Source organism: Echiichthys vipera (assembly GCF_963691815.1).
Source record: "Echiichthys vipera genome assembly, chromosome: X".
NCBI lineage: Eukaryota > Metazoa > Chordata > Actinopteri > Perciformes > Trachinidae > Echiichthys > Echiichthys vipera.
In genome coordinates this window covers 45,546,553-45,565,832 of record NC_139825.1, presented here as the reverse complement: position 1 = coordinate 45,565,832, position 19,280 = coordinate 45,546,553, and the positions used below count along the sequence as shown (strand labels likewise).

Below are 19,280 nucleotides of genomic sequence, written 5' to 3'. Positions count from 1 at the left end.
TCAAATGCACAGAAAGACGCCCATGAATTATTATTATTATATATATAATATATATATATATATATATATATATATATATATATATATATAATGAAATAATATAAATCTGCCTTTACTTTGACAGCAGATTGTATTGAATTTACACTCAAACTTGAAATGCAACATCAGCTGCCATTCAAAAAAACAAGTGATAGTTTAAAGAGGTGTTGATCAACTTTATGGTCATTTTGGAGGCTGCAGTTTGTGCTGTTGAGCTTTTAATTTAAGAGATTTAATTTGACCCATATCCAGTTTAAATCAGTGAGGGATGATTGTCTATAAAAACACCTCGCAGCAGAAAAAGAAAACAGCACCACACAACTGACACAACCCTCCAAAATGTTCATATTTTTAAATACTCAATCTCTGAAACCATTTTTATAAAAGCTGAGCATGAAACCCTTTTTAAAAGAAGACTGTTGACTGCGTGTCAGTGACCTTTTAACCTAATAAACTCACATATTGTGCTAAAACCAGCACGTTGGCACGTTTAGCTTGACATACGCTAGCATGCGTAGTAGCTCGGCTAAATGCTAACCGTTAACTAACGTTATTTGTGCTGCGTCGTATCTAACGTGTCATATTTACCCCTGACTCGGTCTCTGGCGCATTGGATTGAGTTCAGAAGATTTTGTAAAGGTATAGACACATTTCCAACACTATTTTCAGCACTCATGTCACCAAAAGTGTTTTTTAACAGCTTGATCGAGTTGTTGTGGAACTACAGAAGAACCGGATGTTCTTCTTCTTCTTCTATGGAGTTTTACGGCAGCTGGCATCCATGATGTTGCATTGCTGCCTCCTATCCGCTTGTTAAGTCGTGACGTAGCAACGTCCGCTAATACTGCTTCCGGGTCCACGCTGGTGGCTGAGGCGCGCCTTTTCAACATGCCCCAGTGCTGTGTCCCCTGTTGCTTGAACAGATCAGAGTTAAAAAAAACTGCTGGTATTCAGCTGCCATTCTTCCGCTTCCCTTGCGATGAAAGAGAGAAGAGGAAATGGCTGCAGTTGATAAGGTAAGTTACTATTCTTATGACGTTACGAATAAAGAAAAACAAAAGCCGTGTTCGCTACCTAGCTAATTAATGACTAATGTCCCACAGAATTAGATTCTCCCATAAAGTCCAGTGTCAAATAAAAATTTTAAAAAGTGACGCTTTCCCTCCCCAGTTGTTCCCACATCAAGTACGCTTTTTAAGGAAACTTCCTTCATCCCACATTGCCTTAGGTGCCTGAACAAGTCTTGTCTACAGGGTTCATACTTCCTGCAAAATAGCAATACGTGTTCAACAGTCTCCCTCTGCTGACAAGAACACAGTCCGTCCTGGTGCTTTCCCAAAACACACAATGTGCTATTGAGACATGTATGGCCTACTCTCAGTCTCGCAATGATCACCTCCTCAAGATTCAAGATTCAAGATTCAAGAAGCTTTATTTATCCCGAGGGAAATTATTGTGCAACAGTTTCATACAAAGGCGGAAAAGGATCAGAGTGACAATAAGCATAAAAACATAAATCAAATCAAAATAAAGCTAACGTCAGATAAATCAAGCAATGAACCAAGTGTGACAGAGTGCAACAGATGTCGTGGTTAAGCGTAGGTATATACAATATACAACAATACACAGCGTGCAGTTTAGCAGCAGATTGAAATAAAATAAGTACAAACTAAATAAGTGAGAAGGAGCGATAAGTTATAAGTGTTAAAAATGTTAAAAATGTAGCAGCATGTCCTACAGAACTAAGTGACAGTATGGCACAGTGGAGCGTAGCAGCATTTCGTACTTAAGTAAGTTACAGTAAACCACAGTGAAATGTAGCAGCATGTCCTAAAGCACAGTAAGTATATCAGCAGATAGTTACAGTAAACCATTAATAAATAAATAAAGTGATGTAGTGGTGATATAAGTGACAGTGTCGAATAGCAGCATTACTTACTGAAGTAAGTGACAGTACAACTGAATAAAGTACAACTGAATAAAGTGATGCAGTGATGGTAAATAGTGACAAAGTGACATTTTCAGGATACAGTGTCTCCACTGTTCCTTACCTGACTGGGGGGAGATGAATTATAAAGTTTGATGGCCGCCGGAAGAAAAGACTTCCTCCGGCGTTCAGTATTACACCGGGGGAGAATGAGTCTGTGGCTGAATGTGCTTTTGCTGGAGGTCAGCAGCTGGTGGAGAGGGTGAGAGTTATTGTCCAGGATGCTGTGCAGTTTAGACAGCATCCTCCTCTCAGACACCGCCACCAAAGAGTCCAGTGTGACCCCCAGGACGGAGCCAGCCTTCCTGATGATCTTACTGATCCTCTTTGCGTCTGCTGCCCTCAGTCTGCTGCCCCAGCACACAACAGCAAAGAAGATGGCACTGGCTACCACTGACTGGTAGAACATCCTCAGCATGGTGTTACAAACATTGAACGACCGGAGCCTCCTCAGGAAATAGAGGCGACTCTGGCCCTTCTTGTATACAGCCTCAGTGTTCTTGGAAAAGTCCAGTTTGTTGTCCATGTGTACTCCAAGATATTTGTAATCCTGGACAACATCCACAGTCAGTCCGTTGATGGAGATGGGTGTGGGGGCAGATTTACTCCTGCGGAAATCCACCACTAGCTCCTTTGTCTTGGTGGCGTTTAGAATCAGGTGATTAGCTGCACACCAGTCGACAAAGGAGTCCACAACGCCCCTGTATTCCTCCTCCTTCCCCTCACTGACACAGCCAACACTTACGCTTACCACTAGTGTAAGCCATACCTGAGCCAGAAACATTACCAATAATGGAATATAGATGTCTGCCCTTTGTGTCTTGATCCCAAAGCTGTTGCCACTTAATAAGAGAATTCTGCCACACAATACTCTTTCCTTCAGACTTGGACAGTGTCAGAGGAACATCTATGGCTCCTTTTCGAGTCGCTTCCTTGGCCAACGCATCCACCTTCTCATTCCATCTGATTCCCACATGGGCAGGTACCCATAAAAATGACACTTTCACTCCCTTTATGCATACATTATTGAGTGCCAATAGTATGTCATACACAATATCCTGCCGCCCCTTTGACATTCCCTTCCCAAGGCTTTTGACTGCAGACACAGAGTCACTGCATATTAGAACCTTCCTATCTTGTAGTTGATCCGCCCACTGCACAGCCATCAAGATGGCATATAGCTCAACTGTAAACACATGCAACGAATCAGACGTCCTCTTTGAGCCAGAAACATTCATTTTCGGAACAAAAAAGGCTGCTCCAGTAACCCCTGACTCCTGATTCTTCGATCCATCAGTAAATATTAAAACCCAGTCATGATATCTTTCTTCTGTATGACAGTGAAAACTATACACTAACTCCACCTCAGGGTCCTTCTCCTTCATTTCAAGTAGTGTAATGTCAATATCTGGAACATGTAGCTGCCACACAGGAATCACAGGCCATATTACTGCTGAGCAAAAAGAGCGATGTAGCACATTCATTTCTCGCGCCACAGATTCTCCAGTCCACCCAAAACTCGACAAATCTGCCACCACACTCTCCCAACTTGGCTCAATAACATTTCTCACTGAATGATCAGGCCGCTGACCCATCAGATTCACCCAGTAGTTGGCCTGCAGCTGTCTTCTCCTCAGCCCAAGAGGCATTTCCCCAGTAATCACTTGCAAGGCGCACACAGAAGAGGACCGCACAGCTCCAGTACATAGTCTCAAGGCAGTAGCCTGAACTACATCAAGCTTGGCCAGCACGGATGCCGCCGCAGAGGCACACACCAAACACCTATACTCAATCCTCGCCCTGATCAAGTATACATAAATCAATTTCAAAGAGGCCAAATCAGCTCCCCACTCTTTCCCAGTAAGACACCTCATTAAATTCAGAACAGTTTTACACTTATCTACAACCCTGGAGATATGAATTCTCCACGTTAGTCTAGTGTCAAACAACACACCCAGGAATTTAAAACAAGACACGCTCTCCACAGGACAATTGTACAGTTGCAGTTTCAAACTATCGCATATTTTCTTCCTCGTAAAAAACATTGCCTTCGTCAAGCCCCACTTTCTACCCCATTCCACCACAGTTGTTAGAGCTTCCTGAACTCTCTTCATAATGTGTTTCACATTTTTCCCTCTTTTCCACAGGCTACCGTCATCAGCAAAGAGGGACTGTCCAATATCAGGCTGTACTCCAGAAAAAACATCATTAAACATTATATTGAAAAGGAGGGGGCTGACCACGCTCCCCTGCGGAGTTCCATTTTCAACTAAGCACCGCCTTGATATATCCTTCCCTATCTTAACCTGGATGCTGCGATTATTCAAAAAATCCCTCACCCAGTTAAACAGGTTCCCCCCAATGCCTAGCATATGCAACTTGATTAAGAGTCCCCCCACCCAAAGCATATCATATGCTTTTTCAACGTCCAAAAATACAGCCACCACAGTTTCTTTATGTATCTGAGCTTTCCTGATTTCATTCTCAAGACATAAAACAGAGTCAATTGTGTTCCGACCCTTTCTGAACCCACTCTGATATCTTGATAGTAGCCCCTTTTCTTCAACAAAGTACATTAATCTTTCATTGACCAGTCTTTCCATCAGCTTGCCAAACTGTGAGGTTAAAGCTATTGGTCGGTAATTTACAGGGTTCGTAGGATCTTTGCCAGGCTTCCTGATAGGAATACATCCCTCCTCCCACACCCTAATATATAAATTCAAGATTGCCACCAATCCCTCATCGCTCAGATGCAACAACATTTTATAGCAAATTTGATCTTGCCCAGGGGCTGAGTTCCTGCACCTCTCCAACGCATTCTTAAGTTCCAACAATGTAAAGGGGACATTATATTTGTCCTGCAAGTTCTCCTTTCTTTGACCAACCTCACCATACTGTGTCATTGTTTCCTCTCTACCTCTCCTTTCCTGATCTGAAAGATTGTCAGAACTATGTACCTTGCTCAAAGTCCTCACCATCATTTCTGCCTTCTCAGTATCAGACACAGCCAGAAGATCGCCATCCGCCAAAATTGGATAGTCCCACCCCCTCCTATTACCGTCCATTTTCTTAATCATACCCCAGACCTCAGTAATTTCCACACTACTACCTATTGTGCTGCAATAATCCCTCCAGTAAGACCTCTTACTTCTCCTGATGACTCTCCTGCCTACTGCCTGTGCCTGCTTATATTCAATCAGATGATGAAAGTTATGAGTCCGTCTCAGCTGTCTAAAGGCCCTTTTCCTGGCTCCTATAGCATTCTCACATTCCTCATTCCACCAAGGGACTGCACTCCTAGCCATCTTTCCTGAGCTTTTCGGGATTGACTCCATGGCAGCCATATAAATCCTTCGGCGCAGCTCACCCTCATGCCCCTCCACATTATCTGTGCTTGGTACAGACCTTAGAAACAGGTCACTTAAGTCCCTAAATCTTTCCCAATCTACCTTTTCAAAGACCCACCTCCCACCCCTCCCACCAGCCCTAAGGCTGACATCAATATCTATGGTACACACAACTGGATAATGATCACTCCCAATACTGTCTCCAAGGAGTTCCCAATCACACCTCAACGCTAACCCACTTGATGAGAGAGTGAGATCCAACACAGATTCCTGCCCCGTTCTAACATCAAACCGTGTGCCCCTTCCATCATTTAAACAAATTAAGTTCCTTTCACTCAGCAACTCCTCAATCACCTGACCATTACTATCAGTACTATTTCCACCCCACAAAGTACTATGAGCATTAAAGTCCCCAGTCCAAACCACATTCCCCCTATCCTGCCCCTCAATTTCCACTAGCTCGGCAAGACCTAACCGTTTGCAGGGGTTATAGTAATTGATGATAACCATCCTCCTAGAGCCCACCCATATTTCTACCACCACATATTCCTGTACCTGCCCCAGGCCCAAAACTCGATATGGTATTCCCTGTCTTACAAAGGTAGCGCAACCCCCTCCAATACCCCCCACCCTATCCCTCCTAATTATTATGTAGTCCAACAAAACAAAATCAAATCTAGGCTGAAGCCAAGTTTCCTGAATACATATTACATCTGGTTTCACTATCATATCCTCCACAACCTTTTTAAACTCTTGCCCATTTGTAATCAGACTCCTTGCGTTCCATTGTAGGATTATCATACTCCCCCTCTATCTACTTCTTGGCTTGCGTGTTCAGCAAGACAATCCCTTACTTCCTCCCATTTTAAGTATGTCATTCCTAAATGCTGAACTGCTGCCTTTGTTATAATCTGAATCCTCTCCGTTTTAGACCTCACTTCAGCTGTTGCATTAATTACCCCTGCAATAAAGATAACCAAGTCCCTCTTTTCCCCCTGCTCCCTTTTCTCTTTCTCTATGACATCTTCTTTTCTTTGTTTCCACACATTTCCTATAACTATTTCCTCTCTAATATTGGCATTTCCTCCACTATCCCTTTTTGTTTGCTCCACTCTTTTAACTGCTTCTGCATAAGGGACTCTATCCTTCCTTTTCACACTCTGTATCTCAGTCTCCCTTCTCATTACTTCACATCCCCAATAGGCTGCACTGTGTCCCCCTCCACAATTACTACATTTAGGTCTCACCCCCTCTCCACATTCCCCATAGTCATGTTCCCCGCTACACTTTGCACACCTTTTCATCCCTTTACACTCTTTCGCTACATGCCCAAATTTCTGACAATTAAAGCATCTCATTGGCTTCTGGATGAACTCTCTTACACTATACCTCATGTATCCAAAAAATAACTCCATAGGCAACTCTTTGGTGCTAAACTGCACCAACACTGACTCTGTTTCCTTTTTCTCTGCTCCCCTATTTAACCGCTTTGCGCTCTGAACAGCATCACATTTTATTTTTACATTTTTAACCAGCTCCTTCATCTCTATGTTTGGGGTAATCCCATATATCACTCCTTTACACCCTTGTTCACCCACTTTCACCACCTTAACCACCACTGCTTTCCCAACAGCTTGCAGTTTTAAAGCTCTTCCGACCTGCTCTTCAGAGTTACACCTTATTAGCAAATTTCCGTCATTCAGAATTTTCCCATATTTAACATCGCCAATCTGATTCTTAATTATTTTCGTCAATTTGAGCGGATCCGATCCCTTCACTCCTGGCTCATCAAACCTCACAACAACAATCAATTTCTCCTCACTCTCTTGTGCTCCCCCACTCCCTTGCTCTCCTCTACTCCGCTTTGCTTTATTTATCCTCCTTAACTGACATCTCACATCTTCCTGATCTATATCATCCATACTACTACCATCGCTACCCTCCCTACTATGCGCCATGGTAGAGAATATGTTGCAACCGTATCGTGTACCGGACCTATACAGGCCGTCGGCCGACACTTCCGCAAAATACTCTCCCCACTTCTACCCTAGCTGTACTTACTACCTAATGAAATGTTGTGCACAAAACAAAAAACCAAATAACCAAAATAAAAGAGAAAAAAAAAAAACTGCAAGCTCTCTCCAAACAAACTGTCACACTCGCGTTGCTCTGGAGCAATCGTCGCCCTGTCAGCTTCCTATTGGTCACCTCTCCTAAACCTCAGAACCTGATGTTGACGCGGGGGACATGTTTAAAGGAAGCACCGACACTGCGGTAGAAGGATGTTTTTAGTAACAGTACAGCAGAGACATAATGGCAGTACAGTACATAACAGCGCAACTTAGGCAACAGTTAGATTCAGTTTATAAATGTTAAAAGATATTTTTGGCGATTTGCTGAGTCAGAAGAGTTTCATTTCCGGTAAGTGATCAGCGACTTCCTGGTTGATCCAATACGGAAGTGCCAACAAGTGCAGTTCTCTGAGTGTCCAGTAGGAGTAGTTTGCACAAAAGAGCAGTTTCTCATTGACCCCCATGTTAAACAGGCCAACATAATTAAACCTAATTAGGACTTGTTTACAAAAACATTCTGGTCTGTATGTTTAAGTCATATCTCCATGACAACACTTGGTGAATATTTTTGTAACAGGCTAGTTTTTATTTTATTGGAGGTTAAACACAGGAGAGCCAACTCCTCAGGCCTGGACTCCGCTGTCCACTTACACCTCAAGGAGAAAGCCCACTCCTTTGATGACAGCAATGTCCAAATCTTGGACAGAGAGGACAGATGGTTTGAAAGAGGAGTAAAAGAAGCGCTAAACAGAGGAGGGGGTCTGAGACACCACTTATCTCCAATTTACAATGCCGCCCTTTCATCCCTTCCCAGGAGTTTCAACAATCTAACCTCAAAGGACAACTGTTCACACATGGCCCGGGTGACCCCAACGACTGTCGTTCAGACTCAATGGAGCACTAACGAAGTCGAAACCTACTTCCCACCAACGACTGTCACTCCAACGACGGGCGTGGGCACTTGGAGCACAAAGGGTGTAAGTGACATCAACGGCCTTGTGAGAGGTTAAATACCTGGATCTCCACACCAGTTAGTTGGACCAGTCCCAGCCTGGTCAGATGCGTACATGAACTGATGAAGCCTCTTGGATGAGAGGTGAAACGTCTTCCTAGACAAACAACCAGTCCAGTTGTTTTTGACTGAAATTGCTTTGAGGATAACGATGACCTGGACGAATGAGAACATTCACAGGCTTATTGGAGGTTAAAGTTTATGAATAATTAGGGGCGTGGCCTCTTGAGTGAAGATTAGCCTCTGGCTCTCACTTCTCCTGGACTGCGGTCAGTCGTGTAGTATGAGTGACGACATGGTTTGCTCCTCGATCAACTGTACCAACAGATGGTTTAGGAACAAACTGCGTAAATGTTAGCTTTGTTATGCTAATTAAATAGACGCACTTGCACCATGACTGGCAGTACAGCCTGCTATCTATGAAACAGACACTAGATGCAAATCTGGAGCAGCTGGAGGATTCAAGCCGTGAAGGTCGGTAGGTACTGGTACTGTGTTGAATATCAGTTTAAATCATAGATCATGAATGCTGGCTGCCTAAACTTCACTCCCGGAGCCACATTTATCGCACTAATGCCAGCCGGCATAGTGGCCAGTCTAGCGGATATTCCACCACGCAGAGAAACAGCGTCTGGGCCATAAAGGAGAGACGAGATGGGACAGGCTTATGGAGAGGACAAGATTCAAGCTGTGTTGTGTTGGGTAATTACGGTCCCTGTAGAAGAAAATGGAACTGACAGCTATAAAGCAGAGCCAGCTGTACCGTGAGTACAGTCTGATGTGTTTCATGGAGACATGGCTGCACAGGGACATCACGGACCAGAACGTCTCAGTGGATGGCTTCCACACCATTCGGGCTGACTGGGATTGCACCGAGAGTGGTAAGACGAAAGGAGGGGGGCTTGCCGTTCTAGTAAACAGCAGATGGTGTAATACTGGTCATATCACCGTTAAAGAACAGCTCTGTAGCCCGGATGTTGAACTGCTGGCCGTTGGACTCTGTCCATATCGTCTGCCTAGAGAAATCCCACATGTTCCAACTGTTGTTCTGTACATCCCCCCCCTCTGCAAACCTGACATCTGCCTGCAGCATCATACACACCACCATCTCCAGACTCCAGACTCAACACCCCACATCATTAGCTGTCCTACCAGAGAGGAGAGGACTCTGAACCTGATGTATGCTAACATTAAGGATGCATACATCTCCTCTTCTCTCCCCCCTCTGGGCAGGTCAGATCATAACCTGGTTCACCTCAAACCCTGCTATGTTCCTCTAATGAAGAGGAAGCCTACGACCAAAAGGACTGTGATGAGGCTTATGAGACACTGCAGGGCTGCTTTGAAGTGACTGACTGGCCTGCACTTTGTGAGCCGCATGGGGAGGACCTGGATTGTACATTACCTGATAGGTAGACCACAGTATGTCCGCCTACAGAACTGTGAGTCTGACAGGGTGGTCAGCAACACTGGGGCCCCACAGGGGACTGTCCTCTCTCTCTTTCTCTTCACCCTCCTGACCTCAGAATTCAACTATTGCGCTGAGTCCTGAGTGACTAAAACAAAGGAGCTCGTGGTGGAGCTGTGGAGGGTAAAAACACCTGTGACCCCTGTCTCCATCCAGGGGGTCCCTGTGAACACTGTAGAGGAGTATAAGTACCTGGGGGTGCACTTCATTAATAAGTTGAACTGGACTAGAAACACAGAGGCCGTCTACAAAAAGGGCCAAAGTCGACTCTTCTTCCTGAGGAGGCTGAGTTCCTTTAACATCTGCCGGATGATGCTGAGGATGTTTCATGATTCTGTTTCCAGTGTGATCTTCTTCTCTGTCACATGCTGGGGCAGTGGGCTGAAGGTCGCTGACACCAACAGACTGAACAAACTGATCAGGAGGGCCGGTGATGTCGTGGGGGGGGAGCTGGACACTGTGAAGACCGTGGCAGAGAGGAGGATGCTGTCCAGGCTCCGCTCTATCCTGGACCAGGTCTCCCACCCTCTCTACGACACACTGGCCCAGCAGAGGAGCTGTGGCCTGTCACCTCCAATCTGTTATTGAGACTCAACCACATGCACATTAGTCTGGTATTTTTGAACTTGTATATATTTCTTAAAAGTTTTTTTAATATATGTTGTTTGTATAATATTTGTTGTTTGTATATCTGGAATTTTGTAGCAAAAATAATTTCCCCCTGGGATTCTCAAAGTATTTCTGATTCTGATTAATGGTTGCTATTGCTGTTATTATTATTATTATTATTAGTATTAGTATTATTATTATTATAATATTATGGTATTATTTTTATTATTATAATATGTCATTATTATTGTAACCATAGGATCGTCTGTGTCTGTGCCTTCTGTCAGAAGTCTGCTGATAACATTAAGTATAATTTGTATTTGGGTAGTAAAATCAGCATTTTTAAAATATCCAAGCACCCTGTATCATAGCTACATTTGTGATGTTTTAAACAAATCAATAAGTTTGGAAATCGGTCAAACTTTGAGCCAATAATTCTACTTTGAGATTGAGCTGTACCTCTTTCCTTCGTATGTTTATGCACCACTGCCTCTGCTAGCCCTGATCCAAAATGGCGGCTCTTTAGGCATGTCCCTCCACAGTCGATGCAGCGTTTATATTCAGTACAGTGTCAGTACTTTTTTATACAGTCTATGGGTTGAACCAAAGGATTGCAAGCACAAACCAACTACATTACTTAAAAAACAGCTTGTTAAAAATATGTTAAAGGTTGAATATGTAGAATCTTTATCCATCCATCCATCTTCAACCGCTTGTCCCTATCGGGGTCACGGGGGGCTAGAGCCAATCCCAGCTGTTAACATTGCACCAGCCAATAGCGTTGGGCGTTGCAGGTTGCCAGGGTTGTCTCATTTGTTTGGTGCAGCTACTGTAGGCTGGCACTGGTGAAATGGAGTTTGCAAATCCTGCTGCTGCGGTATTTGTCCCAGCAGCTGAGTAACGGAGACGGGCAAAAACTAGAGTCAATATAGGCCGAGCACTCACTCCATGGACTGAGATAAAGGAGTTCAACTGCATTAAAACGCACGCCCAAATGGGTCACGTGTCACGTCACGAATTAATTCTAGGGGGAATAGGGACAAACATAAAATTAAAACTATATCAACCCTTAGACTTAGACATAGACTTTGCTTTATTGATCCTTTGAGATGCCTCCTGCAAGGCAACTGGGGGAAGGAGTCAAAGACCATTTGTTTTTTTAAAGAAGTAAATCAGGCTTTTAGTAACACTGTTGGAGTGAGAGTCAGAGAGCCACTGCAGATTCCCTCCTCCTTTTAAGGAGCAGCTGATTGACTGAAATTGATGTCAGCCTCGGCGACCAGGTGGGGAAAGGTGGGACCTACAGCCAGGAAGCACAGAGAAAAAAAAACAGCAACCAGAATAAACACACACAACCCTCTCAGCCGTAACACTACGTTTCTTCTTAATTACTAAGCTAGCTTCCATGTTTACTTAGCTGTAACAGCTAATGGTAACGGCTTACAGTAACTGTCCGTCACTCCTCTGCAATACTTGATTTTATGGTGTGATTTGGAAAGGGGACGGGTTCAAACAGGCTCAAAGAGACTTCAGTCTACTGTGAGGGCGCACTCACACTGTCCTTCCGTACCGGGCCAAAACCGCTTTTTCGGGTCAGGCCTAGTGCGTTTGACCAGTGTGACCAGTGCAACCGCTCCGCGCATAACTGTGGACAGCTGGCCGTCCACGGCCCGTCTGAGAGAGGTGGGCTTTTGTAGAGCGCGTTTGCACATGAGCGTGCGCACGTGTACGAGCACGAGGCCTTCGGCGGTTCTGACGTCATTTATATGCACCTGTTGGGACATAGAAAAAAGAAGGACGGACCATGCGCAGACATTTAACAACAACAACAATGGTGGTGAAAGGTTCACGTTGGTGTGATGCGGAGGTGGAGTGTTTACTGCAGATTTGGTCGATGAAAAGATTCAATAACAGTCAACAAGACGCACAAAAACTCAGAGGTCTATGGAAAGATTTGTAAACAAAGCGACACATCGCGATGATGTCATCAATGCGTGTGACGTGTTACGGTGTGATGACGTATAGGCAGCAAGAAGCATTTGAACGAGGCCCAGGCAGTGTGAGTACAAACGGGCCTGGGGCGCGGGGGGAGAGGGAGGGGGGACAAGTACCCTAAAGCCCGGGGCGCGGTACGGACGGACAGTGTGAGTGCGCCCTAAGCTACTGGGGCCAGGTCTGACCAACCTGGCAACTCGAGTGCTGAAATTATTTTTCGTTGTTGTGACTACGATCTTGAGACACTTAATGGTTCATTCTCCATATTTAACGTTTAAGCTTATCTTTTTGACTTATTCTTTAGTAATAACTTAATTATGAATTATTATTATACACACACACATATATATATATATATATATATATATATATATATATATATATATATATATGTCAGGCCATTCAAACTCCATTCAAACTCTGTTTCGAAATGGGGTTGTTATATATATATATAGTCGACATATAAGACAGACAGACTTAAAATAGCAGCCCCCCCAGCAACACAAACCCAAACAGGGAACAAAAACAAAACAAAACCTAAGATGAAGCTGTTGTACTTGTGTCCTCCAGGAGATGGAAGCAGAGCATCAACAAATAAAACCCAGGGACATAAACCAAAGCCCATCACTCCTCTACTTCCACTTCTACATCCAGCATATGCCAGAGGACGCTGATAAATTGTCTGTCATATAACCCATAGATTTCTGAAAGGGATGTTTTGAATAATTGCCCTTAGGTGTGAATGGTTGTCCGTCTCTGTTCGTCTCTATGTGTCCTGTGATAGACTGGCGTCCTGTCCAGGGTGGACCCCACCTCACGCCCAATGTCAGCTGGGATCGGCTCCAGCCCCACCGCGACCCCGGTCCCCGGGATAAGCGGTTGAAGATGAATGAATATTGTTTTGAAGTCTTGAACACACTCAGCTTCATTACAGGTGCAGTGGATGGACGTGGAGATGTTTTTGAGACATTATCTAGTGGTCTTTAATATACTGTACCTCAAAGGCATCCAAATAAAAACACATTTTTGACTGGGTTAGGGTCACTCCACAATGATTTACAAGTCTTGTAACTGAAAAGAGGATGTTGTTCGTATTAAAGTGGGTAACTTGGGCGGGTAACTGCAGGTATTAATCACCTGAATCCCATATTATATATATATATATATGTGTGTGTGTGTGTATATATATATATATATGACAACCCCATTTTGAAACAGAGTTTGAATGGCCTGTATAAGCAGTGATTAGGCTACAACAAATACAAACATCTTAAATTTATATGGGCATGACTATTGTTTTAAAGGGGAACGCCACTTTGATTACAAATTCCAATATTTTATTCTCATGGCCGAGGAAAGTTTGATCAATATTTGTAAACATGAGCTAGACCTACTCTCTCTCAAATCAAGAAACCGGAGAAGTACGCTATAAGTCTCAAGTCTGGAAATTTTCTTTATTATTATTTTGTTCTCTGTTCTAAAAAGCGTCAGCTATAATGTCTTTCCCAATTTGTTGTCTTTGGAGCAGCTCCACACTTTATACTTGAGTTGCATCACAAATTTTATCACTATAGTTTTTGGATTTGAAGAGAGTTGTGTATTGTGTGTAGGTGCAACCAACACACCAAAGATGATTGTCGACATATAAGACAGAGTGTTCCCCTTTAAAACAAAAGTCATGTCCATATTAATTTAAGCTGTTTGTATTTGCTGTAGCCTAATCACTGCTTATACAGGCCATTCAAACTCTGTTTCGAAATGGGGTTGTTATATATATATATAGTCGACATATAAGACAGACAGACTTAAAATAGCAGCCCCCCCCAGCAACACAAACCCAAACAGGGAACAAAAACAAAACAAAACCTAAGATGAAGCTGTTGTACTTGTGTCCTCCAGGAGATGGAAGCAGAGCATCAACAAATAAAACCCAGGGACAGAAACTAAAGCCCATCACTCCTCTACTTCCACTTCTACATCCAGCATATGCCAGAGGACGCTGATAAATTGTCTGTCATATAACCCATAGATTTCTGAAAGGGATGTTTTGAATAATTGCCCTTAGGTGTGAATGGTTGTCCGTCTCTGTTCGTCTCTATGTGTCCTGTGATAGACTGGCGTCCTGTCCAGGGTGGACCCCGCCTCATGCCCGATGTCAGCTGGGATCGGCTTCAGCCCCCTGAGACCCCGACCCCGGGATAAGCGGTTGAAGATGAATGAATATTGTTTTGAAGTCTTGAACCCACTCAGCTTCATTACAGGTGCAGTGGATAAGGTTAACCTGGAGATGTTTTTGACATTATCTAATGGTCTTTAATGGTACTGTACCTCAAAGGCATCCAAATATAAACACATTTTTGACTGGGTTAGGGTCACTCCACAATGATTTACAAGTCTTGTAACTGAAAAGAGGATGTTGTTCGTATTAAAGTGGGTAACTTGGGCGGGTAACCGCAGGTATTAATCACCTGAGTCACATATTTAAATATGAAAATAGTGCTGATATATTAGATTAACCTTTTCAGACAAATGCAGAGTTAACATCATCAGGGATATAAGATGGAGAAGTCAGATCTAAATAATAAAACGCTAGCCTGAAAATAGCCTGAAATATTAAGATACATAAGAACACTGAATGAGTTGAAGTTGGTTGTGAGCATAACTGCAGATGGATGTTTGCTGTTTGACAGCAGGTAGGTAATAAACTATTCATCAGCTCCAGCAGTGTCTGTCATCGCCTGTCATGTTTGCTTGACAGGAGGCCTTCTCGTCGTGGTGCTGTCGGGTACGTGCTCTGCATATGAGCATATGTATAGCAAGATAACCGATGCTGCAGCTCTAAAATTAGACTGAAAGTTCAAACAGAAGATAATCAGAAATCACAAATGAGCCGCATTCAGGAACCTCAAGCCTCATTTGGATCACTGGAGTGCTGTAAAACAACCAGTGACTGTTTAGATAAAGTGATAATTTCTGTCACTAATGCTAATGAAAGTGTGTTATTCCAAGAGTTATTCTGGTTTATCACATGTTGGGTTTGCATTTACTCCAGGTAGGGAATGAGTCCTTACCCCAAGTGAAGGAGTTCAAGTACCTCGGGATCATGTTCACGAGTGAGGGGACGATGGAGCGTGAGTTTGGCCGGAGAATCGGAGCAGCGGGGGCGGTGTTGCAGTTGCTCTACCGCACCGTTGTGACGAAAAGAGAGCTGAGCCGGAAGGCAAAGCTCTCGATCTACCGGTCAATCTTCGTCCCTACCCTCACCTATGGTCATGAAAGCTGGGTCATGACCGAAAGAACGAGGTCGCGGGTACAAGTGGCCTAAATGGGTTTTCTCAGGAGGGGGTCTGGAGTCTCCCTTAGAGAGAGGGGGAGAAGTTCAGCATCCGTGAGGAACTCGGAGTAGAGCCGCTGCTCCTTTGCGTTGAAAGGAGCCAGTTGAGGTGGTTCAGGATCATCTAGTAAGGATGAACCCTGGGCGCCTCCCTAGGGAGGTGTTCCAGGCACGTCCAGCTGGGAGGAGGCCTCGGGGAAGACCCAGGACTAGGTGGAGAGATTATATCTCCACACTGGCCTGGGAACGCCTCGGGATCCCCCAGTTAGAGCTGGTTAATGTGAAAGGGAAAGGGAAGTTTGGGGTCCCCTGCTAAAGCTGCTGCCCCCACGACCCGACCCCAGATAAGCGGATGAAGATGAGATGAGATGAAGATGGGTTTGCACTTTCGTAGTTTGCATGACTATAACCATAAATATGACTGTCCAGTATTAGAGTTTATATTATATTTATACTACTGATGGTACAGTTTCCTGGTGTTTGCACCAACCACAGTCATATTTATATTTAATTGTTAGTGTGATAACTATCTGGCAGCAGTTACCCTTGAAATACTCCTGAAATATAATATGTTCTACTAGCTACAGCTAATACAAGGTCTCAGCTTTTGTGGTTTTGTCCATCTTTCCTATCGGTAATAATAATAATAATAATAATAATAATAATAATAATAAAACATATAATATTAAAGATGTGTGACCACAATGGCATTGCTAAAAATGTAAAGATAAGCAGTCAAGCAATCGGACAGGAATATCAATAGTTCATAACTCAATAGTTTTAATTATGAGCATATCCATATCCATCCTTTGTGTGTGTGTGTGTGTGTGTGTGTGTGTGTGTGTGTGTGTGTGTGTGTGTGTGTGTGTGTTTGATGATCTGGCTTCCTGGCAGGATTCTGCAAACAGCAGCAGTTTCCTAAAACAAGGCCCCATTGTATTAGGAGGCTAATCGATGGAAATGTACTCTTGTTGAACTGTGTTGGCCATTTTCATACTTTTATAGTTGTTGTAAAAGTTCAGTGGCAGTAGGAGAAAGAGGAGGGAGTCTTTGGTTTTATACTTAAAAAGGTCAAGAACTTAGAGCCGTGACATGTAAGTAAGTACACTTTATTAACCACCTTCCTTTTAAAACAGCACAGGCGTTAATAATAAGGTGATTTACAGAAGGGAGAAGAGAAAAAGAGGACACAAAGAATGCAAACAACAAAGTATATCGTTATAAAATCAGGGGAAATGTATATTTTAAGATATATATATATTTTTTACTTGTACAGTGATTTGGTTTCTCTGAGACTTTGCACTTGGCTGCCCCCTTAACTTGGTGAAGGTGAAGACCAGCAACTGGAGACACCATAGAGGTTATTACTGTCTCTGTTTGACCTGGCTCTTTCTCTCTCCGCATGAGTGTGTCACATGACAGCAGAAATACACAGCACATACTGAATGAGCACAAAAGCACAGAGCTGCTTTTCTTCAGTTTTACTGGTGCAACACCTGCAGCCTAATGGGGCATTCAACGCGAATGACGTAAATGCAATCGCTTCTGATGCTTGTATTGCGCCGCTTGCTCACATTTGTCACATTTTTGATCATTGCTACATTCGTGTCTATCGCAGGTAGTAGCCGAGGCAGCTAGCTAACTGAAGTTAACCACGTGGCTCAGTCTACTCTGCTGTTGTGCTAAATGGAAAGTTATGCTAGCGCTAACAGGGGTCTGAATGCTTCTAAATGTGTCAAGATCTGGTTCTGTCAGTGCCCTCCTCTCCTTTGTCTTGTGTGTGTTTGTCTCCCTCTGTCTGCGTTTCCCTGCATGTGCTTCTCCCTGTCTGTCTGTAGGTCCGGTAGGCGTTCCCCAAAGCTGCAGCCTGTTATGCTGATTACACAACACCTTAAAAGCCTGAAGCTGGCAGGTATGCAGCGCTGGACCGTCGTCGACCCAACCTTGGTAAAACTATTCCCCCCAGACTGGCATCTCCTTTCTCGTAGTGATTTTCACGCTCCCCGTTGTAAGCTTATTAATCGTGTTTTGTGTTCTGTTTTCTTTCCGTAGTTCCCGTGTTCCCGTTTTCCCGACATCTCCCCGTACTTGTGTTTCCGTGTTTGTTTAGTTAGTCTTTTGTTTGATTATCTGTAGTTTGTTTCTGTTTTTATTATTAAACGTTTAATTTGTAACTTTCTTTTGTCCGTGTCTGCTTTGAGTCCACCTTTGTGTTATCCCCGTACCGTTCATGACAAAAAGAACAGAAATGAACTTTCTATGTTTGACCTGGCTCTTTCTCTCTCCGCCTGAGTCACATGACAGCAGAAATACACAGCACATACTGAATGAGCACAAAAGCACAGAGCTGCTTTTCTTCAGTTATACTGGTGCAACACCTGCAGCCTAATGGGGCATTCAACGCGAATGACGTAAATACAATCGCTTCCGACGCTTGTATTGCGCCACTTGCTCACATTTGTCACATTTTTGATCATCGCTACATTCGTGTCTATCGCAGGTAGTAGCCGAGGCAGCTAGCTAACTGAAGTTAATCCCCCGCTCGGCCTACTCTGCTGTTGTGCTAAATGGAAAGTTATGCTAGCGCTAACAGGGGTCTGATGCTTCTAAAAGAACAGAAATTAGCTCTCAGATGAAGTGTGTGGCTCTTAAAAGAGCCGTTGTGTTGTAGTGAGATCAGCTTCCCTCTGCTCTGACGGCTTTCTTCTTCTTTTTCCTCTGGATTTCCGGCAGAATAGAAAAAAAGGCACGTTGCTGCCATTATTAACGCAATCTCAACGCTGATTGGCTGTCGCGGCGCAATGTCGCCTGAAAAGTTCAATATTTTTTACTCTATCCGCTTCAGACGCACCAGACGCTCTAGATGCTTAATTCGCGCCACGTTGGTAAATTTGGACAACACAATTTATTACCGTATTTTTCGGATTAAAAGTCGCTCCGGAGTAAAAGTCTCACCAGCTGAAAATGCAGAATAAAGAAGTAAAAAAACAAATATAAGTCGCACTAGAGTATAAGTCGCATTTTTGGGAAAATTCATTTGATAAAGTCCAACACCAAGAAAAGACATTTCACCTTGAAAGGCAATTTAAAATAAAACTAGAATAGAGAACAACAGGCTGAATAAGTGTTTACGTTATATGACGCATAAACAACGAGCTGAGAACGTGCCTGGTGTGTTAACGTAACATATTACGGTAAGAGTCATTCACAGAACTATAACATATAGAACATGCTCTACGTTTACCAAACACTCTGTCACTAATCACACAGAACTATAACATATAGAACATGCTCTACGTTTACCAAACACTCTGTCACTAATCACACAGAACTATAACATGTAGAACATGCTTTACGTTTACCAAACACTCTGTCACTAATCACACAGAACTGTAACATATAGAACATGCTCTACGT

The 19,280-nt window shown here is 43.5% G+C and overlaps 1 pseudogene across 1 annotated transcript in view; it reads right to left on the bottom strand.

The window, feature by feature from the left end:
* Positions 1 to 715, bottom strand: part of LOC310965897 (cyclin-D1-binding protein 1 homolog) — a 29,983-nt pseudogene extending 29,268 nt beyond the window's left edge. The window contains exon 1 of the transcript in view: positions 628 to 715. The product of the transcript in view is annotated as a cyclin-D1-binding protein 1 homolog (transcript). The remainder of the gene's footprint in view (positions 1 to 627) is intronic.
* Between the last annotated feature and the right edge of the window lie 18,565 nt (positions 716 to 19,280).